Here is a 25,913-nt window from a genome sequence, read left to right as displayed (position 1 = left end):
AGAGGAGAAGGGGACGGCCGAGGATGAGATGGCTGGACAGTGTCTGCGAAGCAACCAACATGAATTTGACACAACTCCGGGAGGCAGTGGAAGATAGGAGGGCCTGGCGTGCTCTGGTCCATGGGGTCACGAAGAGTCGGACACGACTAAACGACGACGAACATTTGATTCATATAACTGTGAAATCCATATTTCAAACCTCCAAGGAGCTAATTTCTTCAGGAGGAAAAAAACAAAAACAAAAACCCAGATAGCAGGGTGAATAATGGACGGGGTGGTATGGGGAGGGGGGGAAGAGAAACATGAAAAAACCAACAACCATGGAGGGCAGAGACACACAGCACTTGGGGTGGCGGGGAACTAATGAGTTTCAAAACCAGCTCATTCTTCTAAACAACTCATTTTTCTAAACCGCGTTTCATTCATGAGCGCCAAACAAGGCTTGCCCTTCTTTAAGCACCACCGGCCAAATCTTTGCTTTCGCAGCTACAGACTTGCAGGCTGCCAGGGATGGCCCTCTGCAAAATGAACCCTTCAACCAGGGTCTGCACGAGCTTTTTCGCCCTCCAAGGTGGGCGTGGACGGGCGGAAGTCCTTCCATCGCGGCTTCTGCAGTGAACAGAGAACAGATCTCTCAGCGACAGAGCCAGCCTTCGCTTTTTTACTGCCTCTGCTCTTCCGCTGTGACAACGCCGCCGCCTCTTCTTTGTCATCGACCTCCGGGAAGGACAGCGTTCCCCGCCTAGCCCCGCCCACGCCCACTTCCAAAGGGCCTCCCCGGCAGCTCTTTGTTTCCCCTCTGCGGCTGTTGCTCTCGAGCGCCCCCTTCCTTCCGCGCGGAGGGCTGACAGGGCGTTGGCTCGCCGTTCCCGGCGTCGACGCGGCAGTAAAGCGTGGCCGTGAGTGAATGAGGAAGAAGTTGGCGCCGCGCCTCGCGCCTCTTGTCAGCGCGCGCGGGCGGGCGAGGCGGGAGCGCGGCTTGGGCTCCCCTCCCCCGCCCCCCCTTTTTTTGCAGACATCTTCATGAAGTCGTGTGAAGCCGGGGAAGGGAGGGACGGGGGAGGCCGCGCAGACTGCATTGCGGCAAAGCCTGTCTGGAACTTTTTTTTTTCTCTTTTTAACCGAGACAACAGGGAGGGAGGGGACGCCGAGGACAGGGACGTTGGCAGCGCCACACCCGGCGCGGTTTCCCCGGTCCTCTCGTCTGCTCTCCGCATGGCCCGATTGTAGGCGTCGTCGGAAAAACTTCCCCAGGTTTCTGAGGGCAAAGCCGTATGCGCATTGTTCTTCATCTGCCTCTTTATTTTGGTACGTTTGGACTTCCCTAGCCATAAGTCAGAACGGACTTGGTGGCGGCTGTTACTTCACTAAAAGTACCGGGGGTGCAAGTGGAAAGGAAAATAGCGGCTTAATTTATTTATTCAGTTATATATGCATACATGCATGCATGCATGCATGCATACACATACATACATACATACATACATACATACATACATACATACATACATACATACATACATACATACATACATACATACATACATACCACCCCTTTAGGGCAAAGCACTATTCTGGATGGTTTATGACAACATACGATTTCTACTCAGTGTGGTACAGTATGTGCATTCAAGTTGCTTCAAATTTCCCCCTGGATTAATGACTTTCAAAAAATCCTGTCATTAACAGACCTGTACAGATGTTGGAAAGTAAAGGCCCTCTGTTGGCTCTGTCCCTCTCATGTTTGGCTTTCCTCTTTGCCCAGAGCCTTATTTTATTTATTTTCATTGATTGATTGATTGATTGATTGATTGATTGATTGATTGATTGATTGATTGATTGATTGATTGATTGATTGGATTTCTATCCCGCCTATCTAGACCAAAGGTCCACCTTTCTTGGCATGGTTGTCTTTCCCAGTGATTCGTGTTTTCCTGTGAGAGGTACTCAGTATAGTGGCATCAGTTCAGCCGTTTTAGCTTGTTTACTCTGAAGTAAAGAAGTATTACCTTTCCCAGTATGTGCGCAAAACGGGTGCAATCTGTGTGTGTTGATGCCATTCTCAACCTTTTTTTAGCCAGGACAATAAAGACTATATGAAAGCAATATACAGTACTGTAGGTTGAATCAGGATTTTCACATAACAAACCTTATAAGGTAGTGTGTGTTAATTGTTTCCAGTCTGTGATCTCCTTCAAATGGGCCAGGGTCCCCCAGCGAGGCTGTATGAACCCAGTCAAGAGTGGTTGGCATAGGCAGCTTGTGACCTAGTAGGGAGGGCACCCCTCCTCCTGAAGTGGGGTGAGGTATCCCTCTCCCCCTTTACTTAAGAAGCCATTGCTGTGAAGGGGAGGTGGGCACTTGTCTCACATTCTAATGTACAGTACTGTAGTTTCATTTTGTCTTGCAATGTACACCAGAAAGATATTATTATTTTCTTCTCACACATACATTCTCTCTACAGAAACGGACAAATTGACTCTGGCCCAGACACCAAGGCCGAACAGGAGTGCAGGCAAAGGGACTCAGACAAAAGAGGTAGGGTTGGCCATACGCTGCCTGAGATGGTTCAGCAAATTCCCGCTCCTGAGCCATTCCTCATTAGGTGAACTTGGTCCAGTTATTACCTCCATCTATCCTGCTTCATAGGGTGTGTTCTTTAGTTTCTGGATGCAGTGCAATATATAAATATAATTCAGTAAGATAAATCGATAGATAGACACACAGAGTAGAAAAATATACTTTTCTTACTCTCAGGAAAGGGCCGTGGTTCCAGCAGGGGGCGGCAGTTCACCCAAAGTGATGACTGCTGAAGAGGTATCCTCCCTTAGACCAGCCCTTGCTAGAACTTCACATTGTATTATTAACAGTGCTTTACTGTGCCAAGAGGTGAAGCAGACAAGTCTGTGCTCCAGGAACAAGAGGCACCCACTACTGCTGATCTAGGAAATATTTTATCTTACAGAGCTGCATCCTGAAAGAGAGACTGTTATAACTGATAACAGGGGTGAGCAATCTCCTGAGCTGGAGGAGAGGAACCCACCCATCTCTGGACTTTGGCAGGCCACGCCTGTTACCATCCTACCCCTCCCGCCACCATTTTCTTCCCATTTATTTTTTAACTGAAAGAAACCCTAAGGCCCCTGAGGAGTCAGAGAGCTACCAACAATAGGGTTGGTGTGAATGTAGGCTGTGGATCTTTCCCATGGTTGCTGTTGTTGTTTAGTCAATAAGTCGTGTCCGACTCTTCGCGACCCCATGGACCAGAGCATGCCAGGCTCTCCTGTCTTCCACTGCCTCCTGGAGTTTGGTCAAAGTCATGTTGGTAGCTTCGATGACACTGTCCAACCATCTCCTCACTTTCTGCCATCAGAGTGGTATCATCTGCATATCGGAGGTTATTGATATTTCTTCTGGCAATCTGAATTGCGACTCGGGATTCCTCCAGTCCGGCCTTTTGCATGATGTATTCTGCATATAAGTTAAATAAGCAGGGAAACAATATACAGCCTTGTACTCCTTTCCCAATTTTGAACCAATCAGTTGTTCCATATACAATTCTAACTATTGCTTCCTGTCCCACATATAGGTTTCTCAATAGAGAGATAAGGTGATCAGGCAATCCCATTTCTTTAAGAACTTGCCATAGTTTGTTGTGGTCCACACAGTCAAAGGCTTTCGCATAGTCAATGAAGCAGAAGTAGATGTTTTTCTGGAACTCTCTGGCTTTCTCCATAATCCAGTGCATGTTAGCAATTTAGTCTCTAGTTCCTCTGCCCCTTCGAAATCCAGCTTTTACCTCCAGGAGTTCTCGCTCCACAGACTGCTGAAGCCTACCTTGTAGGATTTTGAGCATAAACTTGCTATTGTGTGAAATGAGTGCAATTGTACGGTAGTTGGAGCATTCTTTGGCACTGCCCTTCTTTGGGATTGGGATGTAGACTGATCTTTTCCAGTCCTCTGGCCACTGTTGAGTTTTCCAAACTTGCTGGCATATTGAATGTAGCACCTTAACAGCGTCATCTTTTAAGATTTTAAATAGTTCAGCTGGAATGCCATCACCTCCACTGGCCTTGTTGTTAGCCAAGCTTTCTAAGGCCCACTTGACTTCACTCTCCAGGATGTCTGGCTCAAGGTCAGCAACCACATTATCTGGGTTGTCCGGGATATCCAAATCTTTCTGGTATAATTCCTATGTGTATTCTTGCCACCTCTTCTTGATGTCTTCTGCTTCTGTTAGGTCCTTCCCATTTTTGTCTTTTATCATGTCCATCTTTGCACAAAATGTTCCTCTAATATCTCCAATTTTCCTGAATAGATCTCTGGTTTTTCCTTTTCTATTATTTTCCTCTATTACTTTACATTGTTCATTTAAGAAGGCCCTCTTGTCTCTCCTTGCTATTCTTTGGAAGTCTGCATTCAGTTTTCTGTAACTCTCCCTATCTCCCTTACATTTTGTTTCCCTTCTCTTCTCTGCTATTTCTAAGACCTCGTTGGACAGCCACTTTGCTTCCTTGCATTTCCTTTTCTTTGGGATGGTTTCTGTTGCTGGCTTCTGTACAGTGTTATGAGCCTCCGTCCATAGTTCTTCAGGCACTCTGTCCACCAAATCTAGTTCCTTAAATCTGTTCTTCACTTCCACTCTGTATTCATAAGGGATTTGATTTAGATTATACCTGACTAGCCCAGTGGTTTTTCTTACTCTCTTCAGTTTAAGCTTGAGTTTTGCTATAAGAAGCTGGTGATCAGAGCCACAATCGGCTCTAGGTCTTGTTTTTGCTGACTGTATAGAGCTTCTCCATCTTTGGCTGCAGACAATATAATCAAACTGATTTCGGTATTGCCCATCTGGTGATGTCCATGTGTAGAGTCGCCTCTTGTATTGTTGGAAAAGAGTGTTTGTGATGACCAGCTTGTTCTCTTGACAAAACTCTATTAGCCTTTGCCCTGCTTTGTTTTGAACTCCAAACGTACCTGTTGTTCCTTTTATTTCCTGACTCCCTCCTTTAGCATTCCAGTTCCCTATAATGAGAAGAATATCTTTCTTTGGTGTCAGTTCTAGAAGGTGTTGTAAGTCTTCATAGAATTGGTCAATTTCAGCATCTTCAGCTTGTGTGGTTGGTGCATAAACCTGGATTACTGTGATGCTGAAAGGCCTGCCCATGGTTGCTAGCTCCCCTCAAAATGGCAGAACTGCCCCAGTCACCTCTAAGAAAGGTTTTAATTTAAAAATATTTTAATTTATTTTAGAGTATGTGTGTGTGGATGTTAGGTGGTCTTGCCCCCCTCCAGGAGTGCTAGAGAGCACATGATGCTAACCTAGAGCAACATACTAGGCAAAACTATGAAATACATCCTTGTGCTTTTCATTTGCCCACTCCCTTTATTTTCTGTGTCACCATCAACTTCATTAATCGCGTTACTCTACCTATCTACTCTGAAGCAGATATAAGTAGATGAGCGGGGATTGGAAGCTTTAAGCATATAAGGCCCATTATGTTTAATAAGAATTATTCTCAAGCATAGATTTTGCAGCATATCCCTTTTTGCCCTTACAGTCTACCTTTCTTCCTTTTCTTTCCTGTGGAAATCTCACAGACCCATGCCCTACAACAGCATTTCTCTATACACACCTGCCAGATTGCATAGTAACACAGTTGTATTGCAAGCACGCACATACACCCCAACCTCAGATGGGGTTATTTTCTAACTTAATAGATTAGCCATCCTTCAGTCTTGAGAGACTATGGTAATGTGCTCTGAATAGAGAGAGGTCTTGGAACAGCATCTAGTGTGGCTGAGAAGGCCAATTCAATGGTATCAAAAGTTGTTGAGCTATCCAGAAGAACCAACATGGACACGCTCCCCCTGTCTTGTTGAGTCATTCACCAAGGTGACCAAAGCTGTCTCTGTCCTCCAACCAGGCCCAAAGCCAGATTGAGATGTATCCAGAGACAATCCATCACACTGAAGACAAGTACAATCTGTCCCCTGTCCAGCTCCCTGATTTGGCTGGTTTCAGGACTGCCTCTTTGACTTGGTCTGCTGGACAAGGGTCTCTTCAAAATGGAAAGGCTGAATGCTCAGATGTCAAAGTTTCCCATCTGTTGAGGTCCATTCCTAAGGCCTTCAGATCCCGCTTGCAAATATCCTTGTATTGCAGCTGTGGTCTCCCTCTGGGGTGCTTTCCCTGCACTAATTCTCCATATAGGAGATCTTTTAGAATCCGACCATCAGCCATTTTCACAGTGTGCCCGAGCCAACTTAATAACCCCCTTCCTTTTTCTACTGGATAATGTTTCTGCCAGATAATGGTTATACTAGTGGTCGTTTTGACCAGATAGGCGGGGTTCAAATTGAATGAATGAATGAATGAATGAATGAATGAATGAATGAATGAATGAATGAATGAATGAATGAATACTATTGTTAGTACTGGTTGCTCACGTTGCTTTTCTCTTTTTGTTAGCAGCAATAACCTACTGTCAGCAATTTACAATTAGAAAGCTTCATCTGAGATAGAGTTGCATTTAAAGAAGGTAAACCCAACCAGATATCTCAAAAGCAAGGAAGCTTTGCATCTCTAGATGTTTTAGACTTCAAGGATCCGATACTGCCAGAGTTTCAGCTTCCAGTGCCCCCAGCCAGCACAGCCAACAGTAAAGGATTATGGGAATTGTTGTCTAACATCTGGAAGGGCAAGGGTTCTCAAATCCTGTAAAACACTGTTTATGGAGCAGTAAAACTTGAGGAGCTGAGGGGAAAGAACATTTCAGAAGTAAAGTCTTCATTCTCCACTTCATATTACCAGGATACCGTTACTCAGTTTCGGTTTGCACCCTGTCTCATTCCTTAGAAGGGAATTCAGATAATTCCCCTTTCTTTTATCTCTTCACGTTTACACCCGTAAGGAAGAAACAAAGCCACCTTGTCACATTGTACTAGATGGCTGACACACACCAACTGATTTTCACAGGGTAGCAAATTTGTTTAGTGTTGCACCTCAGGGATTTAAGTCTAATCACAGTATACCCTGTTGTTTCCCCCAAAATAAGACCTAACCTGAAAAAAAGCCCTAGTATGATTTTTCAGGATGCTCGTTATAAGCCCTACTCCAAAAGTAAGTCCCTGTTAAGTGAAACCCCGACCTCCACCATTGTGCAGCAACCAGAAGAAGATAAGAATAAATGTAGATTGTCATACATGAAAAAATAAAACATTCCCTGAAAATAAGCCCTAATGCATTTTTGGAGCAAAAATTAATATAAGACCCTGTCTTCTTTTCGGGGAAACACGGTAGTTTTAAAAATACATCTTTGCAGAAAAACTTTGTCCAACTTTTAGCATCTCCAAGATCGGAAAGCTTCCTCTACCTGCCATGTTGCTCCTATTTACCCTGGGAGGTACATATCAGAAATCTACAGAGGCCTGACTGATAGTGGCACTGCCTTTGTTTTGGCACCAAAGTCAGACTCATTTGTTTACCTGAGGTTTGGTTTCTGGTCTTTCATTTTTTGGGTTTTGTGTTAAATTGTTTTAAACTTACAACTTTTTGATTTTGAAGTGTTTAAAATTGTTCTAAAGTATTTGCCTTATTTTAGATTTGTTAAGGTGTCCTTATTGAGTGTTCCCTATCCCAAGATCTGTTTATATACAGAATACATATTTGTTAAATGGGGGAGAAGTCAACCGCAATCCTTGTTCATTGTGCAGTCTTGCCTCTAACCCTCCCTGGCATTCAGTTTCTGACCCATCAGTTCAGATATGCACACATGTCTAGATGATGGGAAATGTTAAGGAGGACTTGTTTTCATCATGCTGTTCGGCTGTTCTTACAGCAAGGACTGTATTCGTATGCTGTAGCACAGGATGCCAGGCAACTGTAGCTCTTAGTTATAGAGACTGAACACCAACTGTTTCCCTGATGTTGGATTGTTTTTCACAGCTCAGAACATTGCTGTTGTTGGTTTTTTTTTTTTTTTTTTTAATGATCTCATTAGGTAGAAACTGTCCTGTCTTCTCCTCAGGAATATACAGTACCCGTTTAAAACCCCTAGAATCCTGACTAGCCAGCTCAAGAACCCTCCTATTGATACTCTTAGGCAGTGGCGATGAACCTCTTTGGGCTCACGTGCCCAAACTGAAAACAAAACAAAACAAAACAAACAACCCAGCCCAGCAAGCGGCCTGGCGCGGAGGCGAAACTGGAAGTGGCAGCAGTGGAAGGGGGAATCCCAGGCATGGAGGTGCCTTGAGACCCCACTCCGGATCCAGCGCCAGCTGCTCTGGATCCACCTGTCAAAGCGTCAGCACTGCGGCTACAGCTGCCTTCTCAGGTTTGGCTGCTTGGGGGGGGGGAATAGCAATCTGGCGACTTATGGTTCACGTGCCCACAGAAAGGGCTCTGTGTGCCAGCTGTGCAACGTGTGCCATAGGTTTGCCATCGCTGCTCAGAGGTATCAGGTGTGGTTATAATTTCAGGAAGGAACTTCCAATGCTGTAGACATCAGATATGCGCCATCTTAACATGTACTTCAACAAAGCGACTGGCTGACTACTAATTTGACCTTCCGTCTTTGTGGGTCCATTTTAACTTCAAGAAAATTGGATTCATTTTTATTTTAATGATCCCACATTGCCAAAAGAAAAGAAAACACCCTGAAAATAGAATAGCTTGTCTTGCAGTTTTTGTGCCATGTTTGGTCTGGAGGCCTGGTGTGAAGGTAAAATTTTGTTGGGGTGCCACCTGCTGGAAGCAATTTGGAGAAACAGCAGCTAGAAGTTTAAACATACTTTAGGTGGAAATGTTTTGTATTAAGCATAGACAGAAGAATTTTCTTTTCATTCTGCGCTCTTAATTTAGAGAGTGGAACAAATGCAGATGGGATGCAAGTCTGTACACAGTTTCTTATGAGTAAATCACACTAAAGTCACTGTCATTCAACATTGCAGCCTAATAGTAAATTCTTAATCACACATGAGAGCCAGTGTTGTGTGGTGGTCAGAGGGCCAGATTATTATTCAAGAGATGAATCAAAACCCTTCTTGCCCATGGAAACCATTCCCTTAACATATCACATAGTCTTGAAAACCTTATTAATTTTGTTGTAAGTTGGACGTGACCTTATGACCCATAACATAACAGTGATGTTTAACTGGAAAGTCCCTCATTTTCCTTGCAAGAGGGTATGTTTGGGATTTCACCCTTTGGGTTGTCAAGGAATAGCATGTTGTTCTGAGCTGTTAGGCTCATTCCCCCCCTCCCCTTTTAGTCATTTAGTAGAATCTCTTCTACTGAATGACCAAAGTCCAGCTGAAATGAATGTGGGACTTCCTCTCCACCGATGATGCAGCTGTTATTGCCCATTCTGCTGAAGACCTCTAATAACTCATGAATCGTTTTTGCAAGGTCTGCCAAGACTTTGGATTAACAATCAGCCTGAAGAAAACACAAGTCATGGGCCAGGGCGTGGACTCATCTCCCTCTATTACCATCTCCACACAAGAATTGGAAGTTGTTCTTCACTTTGTGTACCTTGGCTCAGTGATCTCTGACACTCTCTCCCTACACAAGCACTGGAACAAGAGATGAATCTCCTTCCTATTGAAGGTAATAGAAGGTCATTTTTCCACTATTATCCCTAGAAAGGAGAGAAAGGGGAAGAATGCTCTCGCCTTTCTTTCATTTTGCTTGGCATGAGCCCACCAGATTCCGATTGCAGGCTCTTTTCATTCATTTATTTCTTATCTTTGCTTTAAATGCACAGCAAGAATTCCATTTTTTAGGCAAGATATTAGGAGTGGGTGGTGGCTTCTCAGTTCCAGGGATGTGATGGGTTGTGTCTGGATACATCTCAATCTGGCTTCAGGCCTGGTCGGAGGACAGAGACAGCTTTGGTCACTTTGATGGATGACTAAACGAGATAGGGGGAGCATATCCCTGTTGGTTCTGCTGGATAGCTCAACAGCTTTTAATAGCATTGACCATGTATCCTCCTGTATAATTTTTCTGGGATGAGACTTGGAGGCACTGTTTTGCAGTGGCTCCAGTCCTTTCGGGAAGAGCAAATTCAGATGATAGTGCTGGAGGACTCGAGTTTGATGGCCTTTGGAACAGAAATGCAAGCGATAGATAGATAGACAGACAGACAGACAGACAGACAGATAGACAGAGAGAGAGAGAGAAGGACAGGTGGCTAGTGTGCCGCCCTCAGCTGACGACAGAAAGGAAGTGACACCTATGAGTGCAGAGAGGGAAATCATAAAAGTAAAGGAGGATGAATTTAAGGGGGAGAAAGCCATAGAGATATGCCTGGCGGAAGAGAAGGAGGGAGAAAAAGGGGATGAGCAAGATTTGATACTATGGGAGGGGGTTATAAAAGGAGGAGGAGAAGAGTGGGAATTTAGAACAGAAGTGGGCAGGAAAGATGAGAGCAGAAGAGATTGCATGGTACAGACAGACAAGACAGAAGAACGAGTTGATAAGGTCTGTGACTTATTGAGAGATTTCCCAAACCTCAAGATGGGTGGAGGATTGCTCCCTGACCTATCTTCTCCCCGGAGTGGAGAGAGGGTCGACAGGTCCCTGGAATGGACGGTTGTGGTTTCCCCCCCGAAACCAAGGCAGAGGGAGGAAGGTGATCCGTCCCAGTCCTATATGCAATGTCCCACCCCCAGAGGGAGATTGAGCGAGGCATCCGTGTTGTGGGATGGTGTGTGCGGTGAGCAGTACCCCAATGCGACAGATGACAGACTGGGAACGCTTTGGTCCAGCCCCAATGTGAGAGAAGAAGTGTTTGCATCAGAGCCAAAGTTGTTGAGTTATGGACTGATGCCTGAGTATTTTTGATCCATTTATTAATGTTAATTAAGAAGGTGAAGAGAATAAAACTAAGTTTGTTGAACAGTTGAAACCGCCTCCGACTCTCATTCCCGCCAAAATGAAGGAACCGTCACCGATTTCTGAAGAACCCAATCACAGAGAGATAAAAGTGTTATGTTCTCAAGGCTCTTCCTTCTTCCCAAGCTCTTAATTTGTTGATCGTTGTATGCCTTGCCTTTCTCTCTGGCTTCAGAGAGCCGAGCCAATGGCAGGAAGAGACCTTTTGGCTTTCTTCTAGGACAGTAGTTCCCAACCTTGGGTCCTCAGATGTTCTTAGACAACAACTCCCAGAATCCTGGCCGGCACAGCTGGTGATGAAGGCTTCTTGCAGTTTTAGTTCAAGAACAGCTCAGGACTCAATGTTGGGAACCCACTGTTAGAGGCTTCATCCCACCAAGAGCCTTTATGCCAAGCATGGGTAACTTGTGCCTTCCTTCCCCACAATTTTTATTGGACTGCAAACCCCACCACTCCTACCTGGTCAGCATACCGATGACTAAAGGGAAGTGCAGGTCAACAACAGTTGGCAGGCCACAGATTGCCCACCCATGTTTTATGGAGTAATGGATGGGCCAGTGAACAAATGTAAATCCAATGCACCCTTGGGTATGGTATGGCCATGACAGCATGGATAGAGAAAGATCACGTTCTAGTCTTTCTCACAGGGAAGCACTGCCCCCTGACACTAGGAGCCAAGAAAGACCATTTTTTTAACCTCTATAAATTACTGCTGCCTCCCAGGGAAACTGTAAAAGAGAGCCAAGTTCAAGAAGGATCAGAGGCTGGTTGGAGAAGCAAAGGGACATAGTTTGTACATTGGGCATTCTTGGCCCGAACAACCTGCATCATAAATCAACAGGGACCCAGAGGACACTGCTGGATCTCTGCCCAAGTTCCGCTTCAGGGGCACAGCATTAGGTCTCTGTCCTCATACCATTTCAGTCTGCCATGGGGTTTGGGAAAAACAACAGTCAGCTATTCACACACATTAATTCACTGCTATCTTCTATTTAGCTAGTTGGAAAATGCCATTAAATCCAAGGAATAAAATATGCAGACACACATACTCACGCAGAGAATGTTAACATAGATCACCTATTTTTAGATCTTCCCAGCATGAGAGACAACCCAGTTGAGAATGGAACATCAGATTCTCAGTATGGGGTTTTTTCAGTGAGAAACACCTGGGGAAATTATCAGTGCAACTCTCCCTTGGCACCTCCCACTCCCCCGAGATTTATGTGTTCTCTCCCCATTGTCGTTAGGTTCAATTCCTGTTTTGCATCATTTATTTTTATTTTTATTCCAAAGTTCCTGCTGTGCCGGATGGACTTCCCTATTTATAAAGCAATTGCAGCAAACTATTGCCTCTTAAAAAGAAAAGGCATTATCAGTCAGAATTCAATGGTATGATGATGAAAGCTGAACACTGCACTGAACTGGACTGAACACTGGACTGAACATGATTTTGGCTATGGTTCTTTAAAATCTGCTTATATGGTACATCATCTCTTCTGTGCAGAGACACCTGTGCCACTACACAACTTTTGTTTGTTTTACAGCTACTATCTGGGTATTTATCACTTCCTGTTTTTTCTGCCTTTCTTCTAACAGTCACCTGTCCACCCAGAGTTTATCCAGAGGTTAAATAATACATGTTATATTTTGTTTTGTTTGCTATACAGATGTAAATCTGCTTACCTATTCTGTAAAAATGTCCTTTTCATCTCCTATCTGCTGCTTCTTAAATAGCCACTACTAAGATAATCCTAGAAGTTCGTACCTTTTGTATTTCTATGCCCCTTCTTCTCAAGCACATGTATAAGTATTTGGCTGCCTATGTAATACTCCGATTAAGTGGCTATGCCAAATAAAACATGCTTGTCTTTAAGGTGCCACAGGACTCTTTGGAGGTGTTAACTGGAACAGCCGAACATGGTTATTCCGTCCACCCCCAAAGCAGTAAACCAGGAATGGGCATGTTGGCCCCCAAGGACTTGCTGCAGTCTGTACCAGTTCTGCTCCCCACCCCAAAACCAAACCAAGCCAGAAGTGACTTGAGGTCCATGTCTGGTTTTATAAATACTTCTGGGTTCAGAACAACACTCTCTTCTCTCCCCCCCCCTTGTTTTGAAGGTAAATTGCCATTAGAACTTTGCAGGAAGAGACATTCTTCTTTTTGCCTAAATGTTTTTAATCGGGGAGCACCTGGGTGGGACTCAGAGCCCACAAAAATTCCCTTCAGGGCTGTATGCATGCCACTGTCTCTATGATTCCCACCTGATATAAGCAGGCTACATCATCCTTATGAATCATCTCAGCTGTGTATACCATTGCTGTATCAACCTGTGTATTCTAGTCGTTAGCTGTGCCCCAAAAGCTAAGCTATACAAATAGTTTAAGCAGCTATGACAAAAGTGCTGTCTAGTCATCTTGGAAGTCTATACCAAGCTGTTGTGGGAGCATCTTGCCCCTGCCTATGAAGGAGCAGTTCTTGCTTCTTACCCAGCAACAGACTTGGTAATGCACAGTTTGAGAAAGAGAGGCTGGAGCTCTACCCCACAAAGATAGGGTTTGAGTTTAAAGCCTCTCAGACTGACCGCAGTCAAATAATCATATACTGGCAAGATGCAATGTCAGGTTTGTAAAAGAGGAGAGATCATCTTCACCAAGGACTACTTTTAGATACAGTCAGAATGAAACTACAAAAAGAGACCAACATTTTTTCAGAGCATTTGTTGCATTACTTTTCAATATTTCTGAGTACCTGTGGCCATGTTATCAAACCAAGCTGAGCACCTATCCTGTTATTTGCTTATTATTGACAAAGAGATCTGAATCTTGGGCAAGTGCAAAGGGCCATTTCATTGTCTGTAGCAATGTTAGGCAACCAGTAACATTTAGCAGTAGCAATGAATTGTTCAGCAATTGGATACAGTAGTTCCTCAAGAAACCCCATACACAAAGAAGAGGGTCTCTATCACCACACCCAGGAGAATGATGGTTCCTGGTGTCAGAGCAGTCTGGGAAGGACAGGGCCTGATCACTGAAAAAGCATAACAAAGTATGCCTGATTTGAAGGCATTATGTTGCAACAGAAAACAACAAGGAAGAAATTGATGCAGTGGTGCAGTTCTGTCAAAAAGGCAAGCCACTGGGAAGGAAGGAGCTTGAATGATGGCAACTTTCTCATGGTACAGTTGAAACATTGGCCAAAGAACATTGAAACACTGGACAAAGTACACCATGTCCAGAGTAGCAGTCACAGGCTCTTGAAGGTTGATCCAAGGTCAAATGTGTAAATGGGAGAAACTTGTAACAAATCACACAAGGCATGGGAACTAGATTTGGGCCACCACCTCCTTGGGTTAACCAGTCCTTCAATATGGATAGGTTTTGAGGAGGGAGGGGGATGTTCAGTCTTAGCCAGGGGCCACCTTAGCATGACCATGTTGCCAACGAACGTCATTTGTTCACCGCATAATATGTTTCCTGCACCCACAATCCAAAATCAATCTCTCTGTGTGTGCCTGCATTGTGAACTGAAAAGACCTCTCTATCTTTGGCTCCGACAGAAGGGAAAAAAGGCACTGACAGAGCAGTTTTCCAGCATCCTTGTATGCCATACAGGACAATACAGCCGAGTCTCTCCAGCTGGCCAGGACAACCTTGGCACTGCTCCTGAGAATTGTGAGGGTGGCTGAGGGCACTGTGGGTGTGCAGACGCTGCTGCACTATTATAGAGTACCAGTCAGACCAGGTGTGAGACAGAAGCCTTGGGGGAGGTAAAGAATCAGGCTGTTCAGCTAAAAGGCACTTTGAGAGGTGGCTCCTTTCCAACCTCAGTGTTTGGGCTGGCGGGCTGGCTGTCTCGCTCTTGTATACCAACAGTAAATACAGTCAAATAATACACAACACAATATATACTTCTGCAGCGAGACAGCCATTTTGTTAGCTGTTCCATGATGATGAGCACTGCTGGGTCACCTCAGAAGTCCGACTGATGCACTGGCTCTTGTGATGGTTGTTGACACCAAACAACCTGGGAAGGCAGCAAACAGAGCCTGTTGCCTGTCTGCAGCATGTGGGTATCCAACGACATACTGCCTTTGGAGAGGGGCTCCCACTTAGCTGCCATGCACAGATGGGAGCTCTTTGCTTCTCCAGATGTTACAGCTCCATTCCCTTTTCACTGGCCACTGCTGATTAGGGCTTCTGGGAGTTGAAGTCCAAAACCTCTGGAAGGCCAAAGGTTCAACAACCCCTATTGTCGCAGTACCTAATTAATCAGTTCTGAGTATATCCTCCTGCCTGTCTCCCAAAATTTCAAGCCAGCCTACATCACTGTCCTCCTGCCCACTTTAATCAACAACCCTGTGAAGCAGGTCAAGTTGAGAGATTATGCCTGGCTCAAGATCACCAAATGACTTTTGTGGCTCACTGGAAATTGAACCTTCACCTTGCAATTCTTAGTGCTATACTCTACCCACTCTACCACACTGCCTCTAAGAACAGTTATTCTCCAGCCCCTGCTTGGTGCTAAAATTCGCCCATGACTTTAACACCATGTTTGTTTGTTTTTTCAGCTCCTGGCACCAAACAGGTATCACTGTCAGAGGGGCAAGGCCTTTCAGAAACATGGACTCTCTACTGCCTCACATTAAATATCAATTGCTCCACATGAAGGTGGGAAGGTAGATTAGATTTTACAGAGCAGCAGCATCTAGGCCCACATTGCACCACTTTCTAAATTGTGTTGCAAGCAGCTGCCTCTATGTTTCCATTCAGTTCATGTAAAAATCTCCTATCAGCAATCAGTCTCGGCAATTGCCAAGGTCTTGCAAACAAGACAGTGAACCAATTGTTTTTAAAAACACAAGGAAATTACTATTATTTTCATCCAGCAACAGACCTAGACCCAAAGGGTGACAATTAGGTGGCTGCATGCATAGAAAACATTTCAAGAAGAGATGGAAAATTAGGGCAGTGGAGAACATTACCTCAAGGGTAGGCAGAAGGTAGATATGGATATACTAGTAGCTCCCTGGATTATTTGCAGCAGGTTGGCAAGAATTTCTAATTCTTTACGAAGATCTATAACACAACACCCCTCCCCATCATATAAATTATATAGTTCAAATGAGGAATGGTTGCAATAAACACATTTTATATGGAAGGGCTATAAACTTTCTTCATTTCTCCAGTACTCAAAACAAATTCCTGGGCTCCATATTACTTAGTTCTAAATGCATGCCTTTTTACAATAGGTACCAGTTGACAAACTTCAGAGTTGTAGCAAAGCACAAACTTAGGTTCCACAAGCCAGGAGCCCACCTGTTTCTGAACTACACAGCATCCGCACCAGAGGGGAGCCCCTACCATTGGGGTTTTACCCTTCCACACATAGTGATGCACATGGGCTCATAGAAGAACCAGGAACATTTCTTGCCTCCGGTCTCTGAAAAATGGCTTTGATCTTCTTGATTTAAGCATAGGTTTGAGCACAGAGATTTGATTAATGCATCTTCCCTTCCTACAGCTCTTACCCCTCTACCATTAGTTGCAGCTTCATGAGAAGTCTTGCAAAATAATCCCATCATGCAAGGCTTTCAGTCCTGCTGTAGGCTCATTTAATGTTAATACTGTAGCAGTTCCCTTGCTTATAAGGTAATTAGTCTGGTTGAGATTAAGCCAAACTGCCTGCATTCATTCCCCACCCCACCCCCCAGAGCACTCCTGGACAGCTTTGCCCTGAGGAGATCTTCCTCCTTCCTTGCAGTGCAGTTGTCAACATCTTTGTGTTGTAGATGTTCATAAATAAATAACCACTGTTCCCTGGGGAACAGAACAGTGTGTGTGTGTGTGGGGGGGGGGGGGGTTGTACCTGAGAGGTTTCCAGAGAAACATTTGCTCAGCATAAGATTTTTCAAGTTCCACAAGAAAATCAATCATGTCTGTTCACAGGTGAGAGCCAGGCACCAAGCCAGGCTACAGCCCTGAGAGCTATACCTGCAGTTGTCTGAAACTGCTGATTGCCAGATCATCTTGGATGACCAAAGAGCGGGAAAGAGTAGCACCAGAGCAGACTGAAGTCTGATCAGTGGCTGGTGATGTCTGCTGACAAACTCTTTGCATGCTACCCATTCATAGGTGCCTCTGCCTGGAGGAAAGGCAGAGCATTAAATGTACAGAACAATGTGAATTGTCATGACTAAGCAACCCTGTGCTCAGGTGCCATTGAGACCACTGGATAGTTCTATGTAAGGAAGAGAGATCTGCTCATAGATGGTCCCATGTGAAAACTGAACGTTCGTTCGTTTAGTCGTGTCCGACTCTTCGTGACCGCATGGACCAGAGCACACCAGGCCCTCCTATCTTCCACTGCCTCCCGGAGTTGGGTCAAATTCATGTTGGTTGCTTCGGTGACACTGTCCAACCATCTCATCCTCGGTCGTCCCCTTCTCCTCTTGCCTTCACACTTTCCCAACATTAAGGTCTTTTCCAAGGAGTCTTCTCTTCTCATGAGATGGCCAAAGTACCGGAGCCTCAGCTTCAGGATCTGTCCTTCCAGTGAGCACTCAGGGTTGATTTCCTTTAGAATGGATAGGTTTGTTCTCCTTGCAGTCCAGGGGACTCTCAAGAGCCTCCTCCAGCACCACAATTCAAAGGCATCAGTTCTTCGGCGGTCAGCTTTCTTTATGGTCCAGCTCTCACTTCCATACATCACTACAGGAAAAACCATAGCTTTGACTATTTGGACTTTTGTTGGCAAGGTGATGTCTCTGCTTTTTAAGATGCTGTCAAGGTTTGTCATCGCTTTCCTCCTAAGAAGCAGACATCTTTTAATTTCGTGGCTGCTGTCTCCATCTGCAGTGATTATGGAGCCCAGGAAAGTAAAATCTGTCACTGCCTCCATATCTTCCCCTTCTATTTGCCAGGACGTGATGGGACCAGTGGCCATGATCTTAGTTTTTTTGATGTTGAGTTTCAGACCGTTTTTTGCACTCTCCTCTTTCACCCTCATTACAAGGTTCCTTAATTCCTCTTCACTTTCTGCCATCAGAGTGGTATCATCTGCATATCGGAGGTTGTTGATATTTCTTCCGGCAATCTTAATTCCGGTTTGGGATTCCTCCAGTCCAGCCTTCCGCATGATGTATTCTGCATATAAATTAAATAAGCAGGGTGACAATATACAGCCTTGTCGTACTCCTTTCCCAATTTTGAACCAATCCGTTGTTCCATATCCAGTTCTAACTGTTGCTTCCTGTCCCATGTATAGGTTTCTCAGGAGATGGATAAGGTGGTCAGGCACTCCCATTTCTTTAAGGACTTGCCATAGTTTGCTGTGGTCCACACAGTCAAAGGCTTTTGCATAATCAATGAAGCAGAAGTAGATGTTTTTCTGGAACTCTACTGAAACTGAAACTGAACTCTACTGAAAACTGAACACTACTTCATATATAAACTAAGGATATACCATGGCTGATCTCCCTTTCCTGAGGGGAGAGAGAAAGTAGGCCTTGGAGGAAGCCTCAGCCTCGCACAGCACCATCAGCCAGGTAATGAGGACGCCTTTCAGGCCAAGGTGAGCCCCTCACTAAGGAGCGATGAAGAGGCCCTATCAGGCTTCCCTTCACCACCACCACCTCCCCTTCATTACCAAGCCAGCCAAAAGGATGCTGGCCCCACTGTCCAAGGGGGAAAAAAGGACATACAGCGAAAGAAACACAAGCATAATGAACTTATGTGAAGATGTTGAGTTGTCCTGTTTTAATTTTCCTATTTACTTAAAATGTTTATACCCCACCTTTCTTAAGGAGAAAGGTGGGGGTAGAAACATTTTAAGTCTCATATGCAAAGCAGTTTACAATATTAAAACAAACAATGTAAAAACTGGAAGGGGTAGGGACCAGTGTTTTCCCTCATTGGCAGCCAGTTACTGGGGGAAAAAGCTGGTTTGCAGAAGGCCAGCCAATTGAGGGGCAGCCTGGCCTCTCGTGAGAGGGAGTTCCACAGCTTGGGAGTGAGGACAGAGAAGACTGTCCCTCTCCTGCATCTCCACCAAGCACACCTGTGAGGTTGGCAGGTCTGAGAGAAAGGCCTCCCCCGATGATCTTAAACCCCAGGCAGGCTCATCATAAAGGAAGAAGCAGTCTTTTGGGTAGCTTAGACCCAAGTCTTTTAGGGCCGTTTGTCTGTCTGCCTGTCTTATTTATAAAACCACCTTTCTCCCAATAAGAGGACTCAAGACAGCTCACAGGGTTAAAAAGAATCGAATTATAAGAACAGTAAGTCATACCCCGTTTCCCCGAAAATAAGACAGGGCCTTATATTAATTTTTGCTCCAAAAACGGATTAGGACATATTTTTAGGGGATGTCTTATTTTTTTTTCATGTACAGCAATCTACATTGATTCAAATACAGTCCTGTCATTCTTCTGGTTGCTGCACAATGGTGGAGGCCAGGATTTCACTCAGCTGGGGCTTATTTTTGGGGTAGGGTTTATATTATGAGCATCCTGAAGAATCATACTAGGGCTTATTTTCAATTTAGGTCTTATTTTCGGGGAAACAGGGTACCTTAAAAAATAATTAAACTCTAAAACTGTTTCAAAAACATTGAATTATTAAAAGGTATCTCAACTAAGTAATGGTATTTAGGGACCCAGTCATGATTGCTAAAAGCCATAATTGTTAAAAGCTTGCCTGTAAAAATGGGTCTTCAGCTGTCAGCAGAAGCATAAAGGGCCAACTTGACCTCCCAAGGGAGAGTTCCATAACCAGGGAGCAACCGCAGAGAAGGCTCTCTCTCCTGTCCTCATCAGACATGTCTGGGCTGCCAGTGGGATCAAGAGGAAGGCCCCCTCTGAGAATCTTAAGCACTGAGAAAGTTCATATGGGGGGGGGGGATACAGTCCTTTAGGTAGCCTGGACCCAAGCCCTATAGGGCTTTATAAGTAATGACCAGATCTTTGAAATGGGCCTGGAAACAGACTGGTAGCCAGTGCGGTTCCTGTAACGGGTATTATATGATCCGTATAATTGGCCCCAATAAATAGTCTGGCTGCTGCATTTTGAACCAGATTAATAAGTAAAACCAGCGTTCCATATTGTGCAGGGAAACAGATGGGCAGCTTTTTTTTTGTTTCTTATCCCTTTAATCAGCCCCAGTTAACAATTTGGTTGTAGCATTTTTCTCATTCTTCTTCCTTCCAGATAGAACTCTGGGGACATAGGATTGACTTGTGAATATTAACAGCTCTGGCTTTGAAAAAAGAGCAAATGTCCTAAGGGCATAACTAGATTCTAGACAGAAGTTCTCACTCAATGATTGACTCATGGCACTAATAATATGGAAGCTGCAAAAGTTTTGGAGGAGAATGAGCAAATGGAAATAGGCAATGATCCCTCTGCTGACACAGATTCCCTTCTACCCTCTTTTCTGGCTGTTTTTTTCTTTCTTTACCCTTTTCTTCCTCTCTGTCATTTCAGTAACTGGAAAATGCCCACTAATGGAGATGAAAAGGCTGGAAAAAAAGTTAAATAGCATCCACTCCATCTAGTTATTTTATGCTTACATTTCCATAAGCTTCATAAATATGTTTCTGCCAACATGACATAGCTCTAGTGTCAAGATGTGCTGTACTCCTCTTCTTGAGAGATAAAGGGTGGAGTGATGCAGTTAATCAGTTCCACTGTTAGCAGCAGGGTGGATTAAAATGGATGATTTAGAAAAAAAATTAAATCAGATTTTTTCATTTAAATGAGATTTTTTAAAATTTAAATTGGACTTTTAAAAATTTTAGTCAAATTCATTTTAATGAAATGCTTTTGGATGAAAAATCTATCTAAAGATAGTTTTCTATTTAAGATACATTGTAGTTCAAAGGTTACTCAGCATGAAACAGGGCTTAGTTATGTAGCATGAGGCTGTAGTATAGTCATGCATTACATTTACATTTTTGGTAAACTAATTCAATCCAGGTTATCCAAGCTGAGATAACATGCACTTTTTCACAGTAAAATTGGTATGAAATAAACAAAGTTCAGGAAAAGACATTAATTCCATTGTTGTTTTGCAAATCTATGTACAAACAATGAACACATTATTTTAAATGCTAGGTTTCAAGTTTGTTTGGAGTGAAATATATCTGTACCAGGCTCTAAGTGTAGGGAGGGAGGGGCAAGCAGTAGAAATGAAAATGAACTCTTCGGAGCAGCTTAAAAACCTTGGGATCTTTGTGCACATAGCTTGAAGTTTGGGTTTTTTAAAAGATACTTTGGTTTTTAAAATGATATTTTTAAAGATATATTCAGTTAATAAATATTGATGTTTAAGCAAATACAATAATATGTAAGCTATATAATGTTGTTTTAGTTAAATAAATCAATTTAAGTAGTTCTCCAAATATGAACGATTAACCTATTAAACTGAAATCAGGTTTTTAAGTTTATTTGCAGTTGTTAACCCAATCCTACATAATAATAAAACTAAAATCACTTCTGATATAGCTTTTTTACCAATATGACAGGTTATTATTCTAAACATGAAATCTTCATCTGGTTGTAAATATCAAAGATTATAACTACCAGCAAGAATTTAGTCTTTACATTTAAAAAATCTTAATTTAAATCAAGTCTTGCCAACCTAGCGGTTCGAAAGCATGCAAATGCAAGTAGATAAATAGGTACCACCTCGGTGGGAAGGTAACAGTGTTCCGTGTCTAAGTCGCACTGGCCATGTGACCACGGAAGATTGTCTTCGGACAAACGCTGGCTCCATGGCTTGGAAACGGGGATGAGCACCGCCCCCTAGAGTCGAACACGACTGGACAAAAATTGTCAAGGGGAACCTTTACCTTTACCTTACCTTGCTGACTAGTGATTTAAAATCAAGTTGATTTAAATCAGATTCACCCTGGTTAGCCAATACTGTTCACTGAAGCAAAACACAAAAACAGAAAGATCTATTGGAGTAGAGAGTGATGCAGACATGGGTGCTACTCCCAGCGTATTGGAAGTGTAAGGCAAAGCAAAGATGTGTTCCTTGTTTGGGCAATCTTATCTCCTTATAGTCCTATATATATTATCTGAAAAAAAAATTGAAATTGTGTGCTGTTAAGTTGATTCTGAGTTACATATGATGACCTTTTTCAGAGTTTTATATTTATAAAGTACTGTATTCAGAAGTGGCATAATAGACCCTCCTTCAGGGGTACTCTGGGGTCATGCTGGCTGCCTGATGCTACACAGTTGGCAAGGCATATAACCCCATCTTGGTTGACCCCCTCTCCCAGGAGGCACAGTACAAATCTAAACTCCACTTACAGTACATATTCTGTATGTTTAAAAGTATAAATGAAAATCAATACATGATAAATACTAAAACAGAAGTAAATGATATTGTGTTAGAAGAGACTGCAGTTAAAGACATGCCAATGATTATGCATAGTCCATCTAGCATTGTCAGAGTAAGGTTGTGATCATTCAGGAAAACCAGACAGCAATTTGGACCACTGTGCACTGGACCACTCTTATTTCCTGGCGATGGCAGGGTGTATGGGTAAATGCATGCCCAGCCTGACCCAGATTAGCCCAGCTGTAGAGCTACTACTTTGAAGGGCCAGGCTGGAGCAATTCCCCTGCAGACAAGAAGGGTTGGTTTTAGCAAGGTTGCTGCTATTAAAGCCACCCTCTCCAGTGCCATCAGGTATGTGCCTTTGCAGCCATCTGACTGAACCCTAAGTTTCACCTGGAAATAGCAGCAGTAATGACTGCAGCCTGTAGCACTCTGAATTTACCGGAACCTTAATAGACTTCTGTCTTCATCTGGAGCCATATGAGAAGCTACAAGTGCTGAAAATTCTGCACCACCAGTAAAAGTGCAGGAGCCTTGTCCCTATTTTCACCTGGCCATCTTCTTGTTGTTGTTTAGTCATTTAGTCGTGTCTGACTCTTCGTGACCCCATGGGCCAGAGCATGCCAGGCCCTCCTGTCTTCTACTGCCTCCCGGAGTTGTGTCAAATTCATGTTGGTTGATTCGCAGACACTGTCCAGCCATCTCATCCTCTGTTGTCCCCTTCTCCTCTTGCCGTCACACTTTCCTAACATCAAGGTCTTTTCCAGGGAGTCTTCTCTTCTCATGAGATGGCCAAAGTACTGGAACCTCAGCTTCAGGATCTGTCCTTCCAGTGAGTGTCATGAGATGGGTTATGTGGTTTAAATCTTGTATTGAAGATGGGATATGTAGTAGTGAGCAATGTAAGATGGATTCCATTTTGGTTCTCTGTATAATGATTTCTGCATGCTGACAGTGTATTGTTCAGAAAAAGGTGGGAATGTTTTTCTGTAGGTCTGAGGGAAACATTCCTAGATAAGGAGGATGGACCTTGTTGTGGCGTGGTTGCAGACATGCTAAGACAAACAACACCTGTTACCCATGGGAAGAGAACAAAGCCTAGAAGAAAGAAGATAAAGAGGGACTGTTTACCTGACTTCATGCCGTGATTGGATGACAGCGTGAGAGATGGAAGATAAGGGATGTGCCAGCGAAGCTTAAAAAAAGGAACTTTTACTATGGACATTATACATTCATTCTTTCATACATACATTCATGCATTCATGCATTCATTCATTTCTTTTCCTTTGGATTACCTAACTCTACCTTTTTGGACTATTTTGAAAATGTAATTTTTCTAGGTTTGTTTGCCTGCTGCTCAGTGCGGGTGAAAGACTGGGAGAGGATGTAGGGAATTTTAGAAGAAGGGGGGCTTTTGCCTTCCCTTAAATAGCTTTTTACATATTTTTATGGATTTTTAGTATTTTAGTGTCTTTGTATTTTAATGCTTCATTTCTATTTTGTAACAGAGTCTTGAAAATGATTAATTGCTGCTTATGCATAAAACTGACTTTATTTTGTGAAACTTTTTTTAAATAAAATAATAATTATAAAAATCAATTGGTCTCTTGAACAGTGGAGCTGTCTTAAGGTTACCCTGAGGGAGAATTTAGGTCACACTGAGTCCTAATCTGATTGAGCATTCTGAGTCTACTGACTACAAAGCTCATGTGTTTTGCTTTTTGAGTTTTCCTAAGGTGGCAGAGGTGTTCTTTTTAGGGCAGACTTGTAAGCAGAAGTGTTGGGGCGGCCCTCGGTTAAGTTACCAGGACTCAACTTGGCCTAATGAGGGAGCACAAGCTTCTGATTACTCTCTGTCCAACCAGTCAGTCATCCTTTAGGGGATCTGATTGCTTGCAGTGAGCACTCAGGTTTGATTTCCTTTAGAATTGATAGGTTTGTTCTCCTTGCAGTCCAGGGGACTTTCAAGAGCCTCCTCCAGCACCACAATTCAAAGGCATAAATTCTTCAGCGGTCTGCTTTCTTTATGGTCCAGCTCTCACTTCCATACATCACTACAGGAAAAACCATAGCTTTGACTATTTGGACTTTTGTTGGCAAGGTGATGTCTCTGCTTTTTAAGATGCTGTCAAGGTTTGTCATCGCTTTCCTCCCAAGAAGCAGGCGTCTTTTAATTTCGTGGCTGCTGTCTCCATCTGCAGTGATCATGGAGCCCAGGAAAGTAAAATCTGTCACTGCCTCCATATCTTCCCCTTCTATTTCCTAGGAGGTGATGGGACCAGTGGCCATGATCTTAGCTTTTTTGATGTTGAGTTTCAGGCCGTTTTTTGCACTCTCCTCTTTCACCCTCATTACAAGGTTCTTTAGTTCCTCCTCACTTTCTGCCATCAGAGTGGTATCATCTGCATATCGGAGGTTGTTGATATTTCTTCCGGCAATCTTAATTCTGGCTTGGGATTCCTCCATTCCAGCCTTCAGCATGATGTATTCTGCATATAAGTTAAATAAGCCGGGGGACAATATACAGCCTTGTCGTACTCCTTTCCCAATTTTGAACCAATCAATTGTTCCATATCCATTTCTAACTGTTGCTCCCTGTCCCACGTATAGGTTTCTCAGGACATACATAACGTGGTCAGGCACTCCCATTTTTTTATGGACTTGCCATAGTTTGCTGTGGTCCACACAATCAAAGGCTTACTAGGAGGTATATCCAGTGTGGTGTAGTGGACAGAGTGCTGGACCGGGAGACCTGAGTTTGAAGATCTGCTCAGAAATGTAAAACTCACCAAGTGTGTCTGGTGGTACTGGTAAAACCATTACTTAAATACTGTATCTCATCCTGAAAGCCCTACAGTATTATGATCACTGTAAGTCACTTCTGACTTGGTGGCACATAACACAATCTGAGGAAGTCAGTTCCACTAAGTTTACTGAAGGTTATTTCCCAAACAATAGTGCAAAACTATGTGTCTCCTTTGAAGAAAGTTCTCAGGTAAACTGGCATAAACCACAGCTTTACTCACATCTTGCTTGGGATTCGGATAAGAGATAATCCATCTCTGCCAATAATTTGAAGATAGGCAGACAGACGCACAGCTCCTTCCCACACCCATATATTATAAAGCATAAACACCCACTCTGGTCATCTAGGAGCAAGGAGGAGCAGTGTGCCTGTCGACCCATCTGTCTTCGGAAATGTAAATCTACTGTACCTCCTTTTACACCACCCTCCGCCCCCATCTTTGGGGATTTATTCCGACACACAGAAAGAGGGACTGAAACTCTTCGGTTGGCGAGGGTGACTGGTGAGAGAGAACGATGTAAGCTAGGATAAGTTCACTGGATTGAGGGCGACCTTTAAGGAAAAAAAATCACTCACACCCAAAGCAGTTTTTCTTGGTGTGTGAACACGGATTGTGAAACGAAGAGTTTTGTGAACGTTGGTGGGTTTAGCGTTTAAGATCCTGTCCACGACCCTTCTCGACACTGCGGGTTGGCGTGGGCGCGCTGCTGTCTCCCAGGCTAGCCGGGCCAGCCTTCTGGAATGTGCAACGAGTTCGATTCCCGCCCTCTCCCGGCCCTTCTTCGTCTCCCCCCTCGGGGCGCCGCCTGCCTTCTTCGTCAACTTCCTTTTCTCCAACCCGGTCCTTTCACCCATTGGCTCTC

General features: G+C 43.8%; 1 long non-coding RNA gene across 2 annotated transcripts; it reads left to right on the top strand.

The window, feature by feature from the left end:
- The first annotated feature begins 292 nt into the window (after positions 1 to 292).
- LOC140704633 (uncharacterized) lies at positions 293 to 15,031 on the top strand. Of its 2 annotated transcripts, none has more exons than XR_013541569.1 (3): positions 293 to 1,308; positions 2,465 to 2,538; positions 6,473 to 15,031. It is a non-coding gene; the product is annotated as an uncharacterized LOC140704633 (long non-coding RNA). The 2 variants fall into 2 exon arrangements; XR_012083949.2 differs by lacking the exon at positions 6,473 to 15,031 and adding an exon at positions 2,966 to 6,414.
- Positions 15,032 to 25,913: the final 10,882 nt, after the last annotated feature.

This window comes from Pogona vitticeps, chromosome 2 (genome assembly GCF_051106095.1).
Source record: "Pogona vitticeps strain Pit_001003342236 chromosome 2, PviZW2.1, whole genome shotgun sequence".
Classification (NCBI taxonomy): Eukaryota; Metazoa; Chordata; class Lepidosauria; order Squamata; family Agamidae; genus Pogona; species Pogona vitticeps.
Note: the sequence above shows the minus strand (reverse complement) of the source record. Positions and strands in the feature narration are given on the sequence as shown.